At 53.2% G+C, this 12,497-nt stretch overlaps 1 long non-coding RNA gene across 1 annotated transcript in view; it reads left to right on the top strand.

Moving 5' to 3' along the window:
• LOC146805995 (uncharacterized) overlaps positions 1-11,671 on the top strand; it is a 161,231-nt gene extending 149,560 nt beyond the window's left edge. The window contains exon 3 of the long non-coding RNA XR_014967533.1: positions 10,709-11,671. This is a non-coding gene — a long non-coding RNA (uncharacterized LOC146805995). The remainder of the gene's footprint in view (positions 1-10,708) is intronic.
• Positions 11,672-12,497: the final 826 nt, after the last annotated feature.

The following is a 12,497-nucleotide window of genomic DNA, read 5'->3' as shown; positions in this document are numbered from 1 at the left end:
TGCAGCGCATGCGCTGCCAAGGCGAGATCTGAAAAGGAGCCAATTGGCGTGATTTGATCAATAGCTGAGAGGTCAAGGGAGGGTGCTGATATTGGGAAAGAGCCTACAGAACAAGACTGAAGGAGTCATTCATAACACCTACTATGATGCTGCTGTCACCTCCTTCGTCGGCCAGGCTTCAGTCCAGTACTGTCCCCACTTGACCTGGATACTGGATCCCTCTGGAGGCCACCTGGAGCTTCTTGAACTCCTGCTCTTTTTTCCATATCAGAAAATAGTGGGATTCCTGGCTCAGCCCACTTTCTGCAGTCAGAACCAACTCTGCTGCTCCTAGAGACAGGAGCCTCTCTGTATCTTGGAGTCCTTGTTCGGCTTCTACCTAGGGCAGAGGTGGACCTTTACCACACAATAGCTCCTCATCACTGAACGCACCCTTGTCCTGGCGCTATCTGAGTCCAGTGTTGTACTAGGAGAAAGCCTTTGCATGTACTTGAGTGGAGTGAGCATCACAAGAGTATGTGAAGGAGGATGGGTGCTTCTGGAGAAGTCAATGGGACATCTTAGCCTTGGTAGAGGCCAAGAAATCGCACATGTTCTCCCAGGTAAAACATCTCCTCTTTGACTGAGGAATAGGAGGCTTCAGCTGGAAACTTGGGGTATAAGAATTATCTGGCCTTTAAAGGCTAGTAAAAAATCTGAATTGACCAACGCAGCTTGCAAAGCACAGCAGAGAGCAGACAATAGTGCACACAAGTAAAGTTTCCTCACGCTGTAACTGCAATGAGCACCAACATAATCTGAGGATTTTAAAGTAGACAAGAAAACGAGGCAAGCAATGTCAATACAAATTGGTCTGGCTTATGAATGCACTGTCAAGCCAGACCGAAAAAATCCATGTACGTTAAGGACTGCTGGCTACTATCTTTGCTGCTGCCAGAGAAACCCTAATAAATTGTCTGGTTATCTAATACACTTTAATAGCATTACAATGGCATGATTGTGCTCCTTAAAGTTCACACTCAGTCAACTGGAAAAATAAACAAAAAAATCACAGCTGTATGCAAGGTAGCACTTTTTCTGTGGAATTACACAACTGCTGCTCACTCAATAAATGTATTCCTGGCTCTCAACATGTGGGCGGAGCCAAAGCCCCTCTCCTGGTGATACTCACATAATTGTCTGAGGACAGCTGCGCTGTCAAGCCAGACCATACATGGGACTCTTTTGCCTGTCTGCTTCTCTTGAACTTCCTAATGCAAGAGCAGCTCTAATTAGGCAAAATACTATCACTCATGATCTTAAACACCCCAAGCAAAGTCTGGCTGCCCAGTTAGCTGATCAGCGGTAGCTCCTCCGGTATGATTAATATTATTTAACACCCCTGTGGGCTTATAAGGCACACTCATAGCTGTGTTAGATAATATATAAAAGTATGTTTTATCGGAATCGCGATGGAAAAACAACAACCCACCGCAAGTATAGCGGAGACACCGCCCCAGAAATTAGTATATCCCTGATGGTCCCGTGGTACGTACCGCCGTCTCCAACCGCTGCGGTCGTACAATGGAATGAATGGGAGAGCCAGCGGAAGAGCTGAAGCACAGCCACCGCGGCGGACGAACCATCAAAAATATGGCGGACGAAGCCAAAACCCCACAAGAAGGCCAAAAAGTGCACGCAGAATACTAGACATGCCTCCCAAATACACAAAACACACCCCAATGACACAACCACATGGCAAAACGAATAATACAAATCCCAGGACAACACACCTGTCAGCAACACCCCAATTGGACACACCCACATAGCTGTGTATAAAACCAGCTTCACTGACCACAATCCCATGCAAAGCTCCAGGAGAGAAGGGGCACATACCCCAGCTGACAGGAGAGGCAAAGGACACAACATCACCAGCCACACCACACACAGCACCACCTCCAAACCAGCACAACTAACCTCCCTGCACAACACACACCACACACCATACACAGCACAACCACAACCACCACTCACACCCCTGCACCCACAATCACTTTGCACACCACATACCATGGCCACACAGAAAATGTCCAAATTCACTGAGAGTGAGTTGAAGGTCATGGTAGATGAGATAGTCAGAGTGGAACCACAGCTTTTTGGTACCCTGGTCCAAAAGACACCATTAGCCACAAGCACACAAATGTGGGCTAGTATAGTCCAAAGGGTCAATGCAGTAGGGACCACCCCAAGATCAAAAAAGGAGATCTTGAAGTGGTGGCATGACCTGAAGAGGGTGGTCAAGGAGAGGAGGAGCAACAACCGTGAGCTGGCTTAGAGGACTGCCGATGGCCCTCCACTAAAAACATTCACACAATGGGAGGAGAAGGTGCTTGCTATACTGCATCCAGAGAGTCTCACAGGATTAGCCGGGGGAGTGGAGGCTGGTAAGTACAAACAAATGACTACCGCCACTCTGCTATGTACTGTCTCGCACAACTACAAAGCTACACCACCTAGGACACACACTATCCATCTGCACCCCACACTCACAAAAACATGGCTCACAGATCCAACATTCACCCACTCCCATTCATCACAAACATAGCTAACAACATAACCATGGGGGCATGTGTACAGGCAGACAGCACTACAACTACCACCAGGCCCCCTGGACCACACCTGAGCAGGATGGAACCCTCCCCCACCCCACCCAGGAGCAGTTGGAAGCCATTGCAGTACAACAAACAAACTTACAAGTAGGTAGCCATCTTCACAATGAGAGTGTCTGGGAGTGGGAGGCCTGCATCACTACTCCCACCATGCCCCCTGTCCCACAGCCTAGCAAGATGTATCCCTCCCCTACCCCACCCAGGAGCAGTTGGAAACCATTGCAGTAGAACAAACAAACTTACAGGTAGGTAGCCATCTTCACAATGAGAGTGTTTGTGTCAGGGAGGGCTGCACTACTACTCCCACCATGCCCCCTGTCCCACACCTCAGCAGGATGTATCCCTCCCCCACCCCACCCAGGAGCAGTTGGAAGCCATTGCAGTACAACAAACAAACTTACAGGTACGTAGCCATCTTCACAATGAGGGTGTCTGGGGGTGGGGGGCCTGCACTACTACTCCCACCATACCCCCTGTCCCACACCTGAGCAGGATGGGTCCCTCCCCCACCCCACCCAGAAGCATGTGTCAGCCATTACACAACCCTCATCAAACTAAAAGGTAGGTAGCCATCTTCACAATGAGGGTGATTGTGTCAGGGAGGACTGCACTACTACTCCCACCATGCCCCCTGTCTCACACCTCAGCAGGATGTATCCCTCCCCCACCCCACCCAGGAGCAGTTGGAAGCCATTTCAGTACAACAAACAAACTTACAGGTAGGTAGCCATCTTCACAATGAGGGTGTCTGGGGGTGGGGGGCCTGCACTACTACTCCCACCATGCCCCCTGTCCCACAACTGAGCAGGATGGATCCCTCCCCCACCGCACCCAGAAGCATGTGTCAGCCATTACACAACCCTCATCAAACTAACAGGTAGGTAGCCATCTTCACAATGAGGGTGTTTGTGTCAGGGAGGACTGCACTACTACTCCCACCATGCCCCCTGTCTCACACCTCAGCAGGATGTATCCCTCCCCCACCCCACCCAGGAGCAGTTGGAAGCCATTTCAGTACAACAAACAAACTTACAGGTAGGTAGCCATCTTCACAATGAGGGTGTCTGGGGGTGGGGGGCCTGCACTACTACTCCCACTATGCCCCCTGTCCCACAACTGAGCAGGATGGATCCCTCCCCCACCACACCCAGAAGCATGTGTCAGCCATTACACAACCCTCATCAAACTAACAGGTAGGTAGCCATCTTCACAATGAGGGTGTTTGTGTCAGGGAGGGCTGCACTACTACTCCCACTATGCCCCCTGTCCCACACCTGAGCAGGGTGGATCCCTCCCCCCACCCCACCCAGGAGCAGTTGGAGGCCATTGCAGAACAACAAACAAACTTACAGGTAGGTAGCCATCTTCACAATGAGGGTGTCTGGGGGTGGGGGGCCTGCACTACTACTCCCACCATGCCCCCTGTCCCACACCTGAGCAGGATAGATCCCCACCCCACCCATGAGCAGTTGGAAGCCATTACAGTACAACAAACAAACTTACAGGTAGGTAGGCATCTTCGCAATGAGGGTGTTTGTGGCTGGGGGTGCTGCACTACTACTCACAACATTTCCTGTGTCCCACACCTCAGCAGGATGTATCCCTCCTGCACCCCACCTAGGAGCAGTTGGAAGCCATTGAAGTACAACAAACAAACTCACAGGTAGTAGCCAGTACATGCACCCACACATTCTCCCCCAAATGAATGGTGCCATATGACTACACCAGCCCTCACATTGCACAAAGACCCATACCTACCCCATTGCCAAGCACAGTGTGCACCCAGGTAAGCCAAGGAAACTGTCACACCCACCAAAGTGTGACACACCAATGCACAAGTAGAAGAAAGCCTGGGCACATTCATGCACAGCAACTAGTTACATGTACATCACCATGGGGCAAGTGTACGAAGGACCATTCTCAAAATATGAAAGCATGTGTGGTGACACAAATCAAGATATACATATGACAGGACAAAGGGACGCAGGAGATGACAATGGCCAGTCCATGGCCACATGTGACGTCTGCTAGGTCCGACAACTAAACCATGAGTCCACAATTAAACACATGTTGTGCCAGGCCCTAGATGGCAACAAGTCCCAGTAAACCTCAATTGGACATGGTTCGCATGGTATGCCCTGACACCTCGCACCATGGACAAGTAATGCTTGTACCACTGTATCATGTCAGGGAGCACAGTACTGCACACAGTCAGCAATGTGATGATATGTCAATTGTGCAGTGTACAAAATGTGAATGACACACAGCTAACCCACAGCTTGCCGGGTGCACTGCAATGACCATTTCCGATCTGACCCCCAGGTGACCAAGAACTCACTGCAGAGGACAACACCAGCAACCTGCAGAGCCAGTCTCCACCCCCGAGCCAAGGACTCCCGGATGTTGACTCCCAAGCTTCCGTGGACGATGAGCTAGAGGCCGGCCCATCTGGTGTGCCAGGGAGCAACAGGTCCCAGGATCCCAGCATCCCAACACCACATCTGCGGCAACAACAACTCCACAGCAGACCCCTGCTGTCATGGCCTGTGCAGCCACAGCCATCATCACCACCACCACCACCAGTGCTGCCGGCAACACCCTCCCTGTCCCAGAGGATGCCCCGCACACACCACCCATGGAGGAGGGCAGGGAGAGGATGCGGGTGCCCACAGTGGTGAGGCAACAGGTCCGTGGCAGCAGGGCAGGTGGGAGGGCCAGCAGACTGGGACCCACTCCCTGGAACACATCACCAGATTCCTGGGCACATACGAACAGGCCCAGGGAAGAACGGGCCGGGCGGACGATCTGTTGTACGAGCTCATCCTGCTGATGAGGTCCATCGACAGACGCATGGGACAAATCGTGGACCTCTTGGGCCAGCAAGTGGTGGTACTGAGGGACAGGCATGCACCCCAGACAACACCTCCGTCTCCCTCTGGTGGGCTGCACACTGACAGTTCACCATCCTCCCCTCCGCCCACAGAGAGGGGTGAGTCCTCAGACCCCACTGGCCCTGCAGCAGGGCCCCACCCCAGCCAAACAACAAAGGGGCTGTCCCAAGAAGACCCTGGGAGTATCTGGAGGCAAAGCACCTGCCAGAAGCAAGTCATGGAGCCAGCCATGATGGCAACCCTCTCCACCACTGCATTGACTCTTTGGACAGCCCTACCCCACACTGCCTTGTGAATGGCATCTGCCTGTTGGACTGGGTCACCACAGCAATGTTGACTACTCGACCATCTCATCTACCACGACTGTCAACTCACTCCCCCCCCATGGAAATGTACACCCCCCTTGCATCTCACCATAGTAAATAAAATATCCTCACACACATGTTGTTGTGTCTGCTCCGTCTTTATTGCAGGGTGTACAGTCTTCAACATGATCACAATGTACCCAGACCATGGGCTTTATGTAGGCAAGGAGAAGTCGAAGGCACCTAGGGAAACGCAACAAAACAACTGTCACTGGTCTGGGTGTGGCATCACAGACATCAAACAAGCCCTAACACCAGGATAACCCAACATGCACATGTCACAATGGCCCCCAAGTGTCAACATACACGTCCCGTTGATGTTCCCAAATGACATGTCCTAGAAACATTTCCAACCACCACTGAGTCTACAATTGGCTGATGCTACAATTCTCACATGCCCCTTCACGACAACAGCAATCTCATCAGACAATGGGTATGTTGCATATTGCCACCCACCGTCAAGTGAAGTAGCGGGTGATGAGCTGTTCACGCAGGTCAACACCTTCCTCCTCTCCACTGGACACGGCTTGGTTTGCAGGCTGGGGCCTTGGGTCCTCACCATCATCCAGGAGCAGGGGAATCTCCCTGCGAATGGCTAGGTTGTGGAGCATGCAGCATGCAACAACAATCTGACACACCTTCCCGGGCGAGTATACCAGTGTAACTCCGGTCTTGTCCAGGCACCCGAAACGTGACTTGAGCAGGCCAAAAGTGTGCTCCACCACACGACGTGTCCTCCCATGGGCCTCATTGTAGCAGACTTCTGCCGGGGACCTGGGATTCCGCAGTGGGCTCAGCAACCAGGGACGGATGGGATATGCAGAGTCACCCACGTATGACAAACACAAATAGACATTGCAATGTCGCAGAGTCTCAGGGGAGCAGGTCACACACACAGCACGCCACACGACTAGGCATACTCACCCACAATCCATGCACGCTCTGGAAGAAGATTAGCCATCAGCTGGGGCACTATGCTGTTCCTCAGGATGTAGGAGTCGTGGGCCGGGCCTGGGAATTTGGCACACACCTGCGAGATGGTCATATCTGCCAGGCACACCACCTGCACATTAATGGAGTGGTAATGCTGGCGATTGCGGTAAATGTGCTCACTTGCCTGTGGTGGCACAAGAGCGGCATGAGTGCAATCAATGGCCTCAACAACATTGGGGATGTGTCCAAGGGGATAGAAGTCTCCCTTCACAGCTGGCTATTCAGCACCCCTGGGGAAATGGATGTATATGTCCTTGTATAGCATCATGGTGGACAGTACATCACGCAGCACCATGCTGAACATTGGTTGTGACATCCCACCAGCGCTGGCCACAGTCTCCTGGAACGATCCTGTGGCAAAAAAATGCAGGGCTGCCATCACCTTATAAGTAGGGGTGAAAGCTGTTGGATATGTCTTGCATGGCTGCAGGTGGGGCTCCAACAGATCACAAAGGGATTTCAGGGTGGCTCTGTCCAGGCGGCATTTGCGTATGATCGCAACATTCTCCATGTCCTCCAGCACCGGCGGTGTGTCGCCAGCACCCCCATTCACACCAGTGCAGTACTAATAGGCATGGAGACATGTGGAAATAGCGTTGGCATGCTCCGCCGCCAGGATGGCGGTGCCTCGTGTCAATGCATGGCACCCATATCACGGTAGCTACCACCTGGCACCGGCGGTGTGTCACCAGCAGCCCCATTCACACCAGTGCAGTACTCATAGGCATGGAGACATGTGGAAATGGCGGTTGGCGTGCTCTGCCCCAGAATGGCGGTGCCTCATGTCAATGCATGGCACCAATATCGCGGTAGCTACCGCCTGGCACCGGTGGTGTGTCACCCGCACCCCCATTCACACCAGTGCAGTACTCATAGGCATGGAGACATGTGGAAATGGCGGTTGGCATGTTCCGCCACCAGAATGGCGGTGCCTCGTGACAATGCATGGCACCCATATCGTGATAGCTACCGCCTGACACTGGCGGTGTGTCACCAGCATCCCCATTCACACCAGTGCAGTACTCATAGGCATTGAGACATGTGGAAATGGCGGTTGGCATGCTCCGCCACTAAAATCGGGTAGCACACCCCAGGCCCCAGCAGTGTTACACCGCCATGGAGCTCGCCCTAGAACCAATGGGAAGCTCAATAGCGGTGGCATGATGCAATTTTGAAGATCGCGGTTGGTGTGCTCTGCCACCGCGGAGGCGGTCATTGGCTGCATTTGAAAGATGCACCATCACGGTAGCGCACCCCAGGCCCCAGCAGTGATACACCGTCATGGAGCTCGCCCTAGAGCCAATGGGAAGCTCGATAGCGGTGGCATGATGCCATTTTGAAGATCGCGGTAGGCGTGCTCCGCCACCGCGGAGGCGGTCACTGGCTGCATTTGAAAGATGCACCATTGCGGTAGCGCACCCCGGGCCCCAGTGGTGTTACACCGCCATGGAGCTCGCCCTAGAGCCAATGGGAAGCTCGATACCGGTGGCATGATGTAATTTTGAAGATCACGGTAGGCGTGCTCTGCCACCGCGGAGGCGGTCATTGGATGCATTTGAAAGAGGCAGGCATGGACCACCAATTGCTGCAGCTTGGCGCCTTTGAAACGACCCCAGGGGGCTCTATATGTGGGAGTGAGCCTCACATTGCCACTGCTCACAGAGCCTGCTGCCTGAGACCCATCACCTGCTGCTGCCTCCAGGGACTGCTGCCTGAGACCCCACACCTGCTGCTGCCTCCAGGGCTGCTGCCTGAGACCCATCACCTGCTGCTGCCTCCAGGGACTGCTGCCTGAGACCCACCCCCTGCTGCTGCCTCCAGGGACTGCTGCCTGACACCCCTCACCTGCTGCTGCCTCCAGGGACTGCTGCCTGACACCCCTCACCTGCTGCTGCCTCCGTAGACTGCTGCCTGGGGACCCTCGCCACCAAAATCCCCTGCTGTTGTCTCACATTCACAGTGATGGCAAGGACAGAGAAGATCCGTGCCAGTCCCTTCACAAGCGAGGAGCTGGAGGTCCTGGTGGACAAGGTGCTCACACAGTACCCAAGGCTATATGGTGCCCCAAATGTCATGGTGAGTCTTAAACAGTGTTGTGGTAGGGCAGGGGGGCCACACATGTAGTGGACTGATGCAGTATGTGCCTGGGAGTGTGGGGTAGTGTAATGCACTGCCTGACATGCTGTCTCCAGTGGGAGGGTGTGTGTACCCAATGCCACAGCTTTCCCTCCCTTCACATGTAAGTATGAGTGACCTGTGTTGTGTTGTCAGCCATACAGTGACACAGAAGGTTGTTCATGCTGTAGTCAGGACAGTGATTGCTTGGCTGGATGGCTGTTTGTGCCCCTGTAGTTCATCTCAGTGTGAGCCCAGCTGGCCTGCACAGTCCCCGTCTACTAAGACAAGGACACATCACTTCACTTACAGAGTATGACATCAGTCTTTTCACATTGCACTCCAGCTGTGGCCCATCTCAGCACTGTAGATTGCTCACAACCGCCCTTGTGAAGGGCATTTTGTATTTGTGAGATCATGTCCCTCAATGTGACATCCATGACACAGTTATCTATTCACAGGGCAGGGACATTGAGGGCTGCGCAGTCTTGGACACAGTGTGTCACCCCCCAACACAGGTTGATATGTGATGTATGTGTTGCTCAACCCAACAATTAACTGGAGATGTGGGCAGGCAGGTTTCAGTGCTGGCATCCTGCATGTGTGTAAAATGTGCAGGGACTGTATTCCCCCTCACACCTGCATGCTTTAACATCAGCTATTCCCATGCAGGGGTCACATGTTTGTGTATGTGATTTGGTTGTATCTTGCTGCTATACTGATAGATGTCGTTAGATGGCACTGTATACCTGATCATTTCTCCCATGCCTGCAACTCAAGGTACACCAGCGTAAGGCCGTGTGAAGGGCCATTGCAGCGAAGGTGTGAACCCTGGGGGTCTCAAACCGACAGCGCAGCATGACACCACTAATGGGGCGCATCTTGGTGGTGACACAGCCAGGGCTGGATGCAGGTTTGAAGGAGTATCAGCAGCAAGCCAGGGTTGAGCATTTGGGGAGTCTGACTGTGGATGGGAGTGGCTGCTTGTGTACAGAGCCTGTGCCAGCGCTGGCCTCTGTGATGTTGGTAGTGTGATGCTATGGCATGTAAGTGGCTACTGGCCTGGGTGCCTTTGGCATGCATTCGCCCTACCTGTACTTACAAAGTTGATTTAGAAGCTGTGCCTTCACATTACATTCTGAGTTGTGCTCTTTAGGTTTCTTCTGCATTGGTGTAGTCTTGGGAATCCCATGGGAGGGACCGGCAATGTGCCCAATCTGACTGTGCGTACATCAATGCGTCCATTGCATGCACCTATATTGGGGAGGGCTAGATATCTTACAGCAATGTGCAGCATTCTATTGTCCCCAAGGTACGATATGGTGGGTTGCATGGGCTAATGTCCATTGTGGACTGTCATGTTGTAGTCTGGGTCTGTGTTGTCCCCTCCTGTTACATCCAGTTCTGTCGTTGGCAACAAGTTGTGTGCCGCCATCATGTCCCTAGGTGTGCTCAGAACTAGTTGTGTGTCTGTTTGAACAGCCACAAGCAGGGTGTTGTGCTGTGTGGTCATCACATGGCTCACTCATGCGTGAGTTTCCAGTTTCCATGCACTGCTTGAGTCTATGTAGTGAGTTGGCACAATGTGATTGCACAGGGTGGTGTGCAACATGTAGATTTGCTCAACTTTTGTCATGCATTGCTTGCATATGTTTGTTCTGTTTTTGCCACTGACCTGACCCTCTCTCCCATGCAGCATCACCTGTGGTTACGGAGGGACAGGAGACGGACACCAGTGGGGGTGAAATTAGCACCACAGCTGCCCAGGAGCCCAGTGACACAGATTTCACCAGCGCATCAGAGGGGGACAGGAGTCTGCTGGAGGAGTCTCCGCCTGAGACGCAAAGCACCACATCATCCGATGCCAGCGGGGATGCATCCATGTTGGAGGGCATAGGGAACGGCGACTCTGCATCGACTTCCACCACACAGCGGCCATTGCCCACCCTCTTAGTCACTTCCTCTGGTGCTGCCCGTGTCCACCTCAGTAAGAGGGGAAGAGTGTCCTTCTCCCCTGGCACTGCTGCCCCTGCCACTGTCCCCCCTGCTGCCATCAGTGCTGAGTCTGTGGACGTTTTGCGCCAGCTGTGTGTAGGCCAGACAGCTCTCCTAAATGCCTTCATTGACCACGACAAGAAATTGACCCAGGTGGTTGCCTTCATGGAGGGCATACATTCCGATGTGGGTGGGCTGCACCGGACAGTCCAGGCTTTGTCATCAAAAGTGACATCTACCCTGCAACAGGCACATTCTCACAGTCGAGCTTCGGTCCCTTTGTCCACCCCCCTGGCAGTGGCCACGTCTGACGATAGTGACCATGGTCCACATACATCAAAGTCATGATACAGCACATGGAGCACACAGCAGCAACAACTCAAGCGGTCCCGTGCGCAGACACCATCCCCACAGAAGACCAAAGGCACCCCAGAGCGCAGGGAGAAAAGCCCGTCCGGTGACACCAGGGGACACTTAGCAAAGCAGCAGACCTCAGGCACACATGCCTCAGTGGCATCCCCATACAAGGACTCTCCTGCCCCTAAGGCATCACGCAAAGATAATTGTACAGTATCTGTGCCCACCAAGGAGGTGGTGCATGCCAAGGGTACACCTGGGAAGGGCTCCAAGGCAGTATTACCAACCACCGCTACTCCCATTCCAAGCCCAGTGAAGCAGGGGCTGGAGGGGACTGTAGGGGTGACATCTAGTAAACAGGGGAAGGGGGGGCAGAGGCAAAGCAAGGCAAAGCGCTACGCTGGGTCCAGCACACACCAGAGGGACTGCCAGCACCTGCACCTGCTGCAGCAGAGGTGGTGAGTGTTCCTGTTGTGCCCACACCACTTCCCATTGATCCACAGTCAGTCAAGCCATTTAGGATCCCCAAGAAGTGGAAGGGCACCCCTCCACAATCTCCAAGCCACACCGTGACTCCCATCTGCATGACTCCACCTCCACGTGCCACTACACCACCTGGTCCAAACAGCCCTCCAGCCTGCCAAGACACTGATTGCTCTACCTCAGCTGTTCCGCTCTCTCCCCCTTTAAGTGCCCCGACAGTGTCCAAGGCACAGCCAGCTCCCAGTCTGCCTGACAGCCAAGTCTGAGTGGTAGTCACCCTCACACACCTGTGTCTCACACAGGAGGGCCTGTACTGCACATTGTTGCCCCCTGACTGTGTTGCTGGACATGGAAAGGTACAGTCGCACACATTCCCTGTGCAGCTTCTCATGGACATGCTCTGCACTCTGCCCTGGCCACTGGTCTTGTTGTTCACTGCTGCTTTGCCCTTGCCTTTGAGCTTCTCATGGACATGCTCTGCATTTTGTGCCTTACTCTTCTCTTCTCATGGTGCCTATCTGTGCAATTTGTGAATAAAAACAGTTGCTCCAGTTGTCTATTTTGTCAGTGTCCTTACTGAATAAAGTTATTTTGCTGTGTGTAAATGGTTTACTGTGCCACATGGTCTGTGTGGCACTTCAACATGGTCA

This window comes from Triturus cristatus, chromosome 8 (genome assembly GCF_964204655.1).
Source record: "Triturus cristatus chromosome 8, aTriCri1.1, whole genome shotgun sequence".
NCBI lineage: Eukaryota > Metazoa > Chordata > Amphibia > Caudata > Salamandridae > Triturus > Triturus cristatus.
The sequence above is the reverse complement of the archived record's forward strand: the minus strand, read 5'-3'. Positions and strand labels throughout refer to the sequence as shown.